Source organism: Atta colombica, unplaced genomic scaffold (genome assembly GCF_001594045.1).
Source record: "Atta colombica isolate Treedump-2 unplaced genomic scaffold, Acol1.0 scaffold92, whole genome shotgun sequence".
NCBI classification, from domain to species: Eukaryota; Metazoa; Arthropoda; class Insecta; order Hymenoptera; family Formicidae; genus Atta; species Atta colombica.
The window spans coordinates 259,711-262,358 of NW_017259586.1; the positions used below are offsets into that span (position 1 = coordinate 259,711).

Here is a 2,648-nt window from a genome sequence, read left to right on the forward strand (position 1 = left end):
GTGTATTAATAACTGAAATAATTAATAACTTATAGTGTATTGATAATAGGATTAATTTTTAAATTGTACATCAATAGCTTAGATTGAAGTTCTCCATAATGAAAATATTCAATTATTCGTCAAAATTCTACAAACGGGCCAAGGATAAAATACAGAAACGATAACAATTGTTTCACGTACAAACTTTGAATCCTTGATGTAGCCTTGTTTCATCTAATTCTGTCGCATCCTCGGAATTTCATACAGAATCGATGTTTCAACTTTTGAGATTTACAAACCGCTTTTCATTCTATGAACCTTATTATCTACGTTTGTTGTAATATTGTAAGTTGCATTGTAAATTTGCGAGTTGATAATATTGTATGAGATTCACATTTCTGGAAAGATAATAATAAGGGTATTCAGAATTCTCGAGCGTAATAATTATTACATGCTCGCTAATTTCGTAGCAATTGTGACTGGTTTCATGAATACGTTTGTTATTGTTCAGGCCATATTGGACTTGTCAGCAATATAAATGAATTAACTATTAAATATTAAATATTTGTTTGAGTAAAAACTGTACATCTATCCTGTGCATGATGTTCATTTTATACCAAATTCTTCTGGAATTCGAGATAAATACGCTATATATAAATTGTGTATGTACTTTGAAGGCCTGTTTCAAGAGAATTGATGAGAATGGCACACTTGCAAAAAATCATAGTTAAGCCACGTGTATCAACGTTAACCTGTCAAATGCAGAGAAATCAATTTTTACTGATAGAACTCAAAATCTTGAAAAAGCAATATCTGATGATTAGGGAATGCAAATATTAAATGTAATCTTCAGTTTGCAATTTCTTGCTACTATATATAGTCACAACTTTTTCTATTATCATTTTCAAAATTTATTCTGCAGTACGTTGCAGGATGGAATATTAATTAACATTGATAAGCAGTTCATTTTCATACTTTACATCAATAGGATGTTACATTATAAAAATAACATTATTGATATGGGCTTGCGAGACTAATAAAAATCATGTCCGAAGAGGAGAAAATCATGCAAGAAATCAGCACTACTGTTCATGTTTGCTTAACAATATCAATGATGAGCAGATAAAAAATGAGGTAAAGAAATACGAAAATAAGATTATATTATTTACATATTATTTTGAAAATATAATTTATATTATAATAACACAATAAAATCTGAATATAAGTCTAATCTAAATCTGAGTATAATTATGATCTCTGATTAGTTTAAAAGTATAATTATTCTATTATTTCTTTCATATAATTATTTGAAAATTTGATATTGCAGTTGCAGCTGTTTTCTATACAAATATTGCAAAAATATATTTTCGATAAAAGATCTGACTGTGGATGCTACTTTTCTCGCATTAGTAATTACTTATAATTATTTGTTTTAATAAAAGGTTTATTGCTTACATTAATTTTTAGATAGTGGGTAATATTACCACGAACCTAATAATCTTAATACAATTTTTAAACACGTCTCATTTTTGCGATGAAAAGACAGCAATTAATGTTACACAATCTAATTAAAAAAAGTACGTAATCAGATAAAAAAAGTAATTTAAATATTAAAAAATATAAGTTTCATCACTATTAAAATTCATTATAAGGCAATATTTTGTATTTTTTAATAAATGTTTTTATGTAATATATGTAATTGATATAATAAACTCTTGTATTATATGTACAATCCGTATATAGATGTACAATATGTACAACATTGATAAGCATTTTACAATAACAAAACCTTATTATTTTGTTTTGTAACTTTTTTTCAACAATTCGCAGGATCAAAATCGATTTTTTCTTATCATATTTGGCTTGTTTATCGATTCATACAAGGCGAATTCTGTTTAATCAATATCCAGATTATCAGGCGCGATACAATTTATTTAAATGCAATTTAAGTCATAATGTATCTATTTATGAAAAATACCACTTATATTCTTAAATACTATTTGAATATAATTAGCTAGTTGATCAAAATAATAAAAAAAATTAATTTAAAGTTATATTTTGGATCAAAGAAAAAGTTTTGCAGATTTTTTTCAGTTCAAAATTATACATACAATATCTTAAAAATGAACGAAATTTAAATTAAAAAAAAGACTTTTAAAGCTTGAAATCTCTATTTTCGAAAAGCTATATTTTTGCTATATTTTTTGAGTTTCTGTGAATATAGTAATTTGTACATATAAAAAAACCTACAAGCTGAAAAAGATAAAAAATTTTCTTTTCACTTTGGATCTTTCATGTGCTCAAAAAATATTTTCGAAAATTTTCGACTATCTACCATGAAAGCTTTTCCTATAAAATCATTTTTTAAAAATGTTCCTATAAGTTTTTTGTTCCTAATTAAGTTAAGGGCAATCAAAGTCAGAATGCTTTTTTGTCTAACGCCTGTAATTCGCTAACAAAAAAATCGTAGGAACATTTTTTAAAAACAAATTTTTAGGAAAAATTTTAAGCTTTCAAATTTCGCAACGAATATATTCTGTATATAATTTTAAGCTAAAAAATCCGCAGAACATTTCCTCTAACCCAATACATATATATATATAAACTTATAAAAAAAAAATTATATCAGTATTATATCGATATTATAATATTATAATACCGATATAATA

The 2,648-nt window shown here is 25.1% G+C and overlaps 1 pseudogene; it reads left to right on the forward strand.

The window, feature by feature from the left end:
• LOC108693530 overlaps positions 1-517 on the forward strand; it is a 6,993-nt pseudogene extending 6,476 nt beyond the window's left edge.
• The last annotated feature ends 2,131 nt before the right edge of the window (positions 518-2,648 follow it).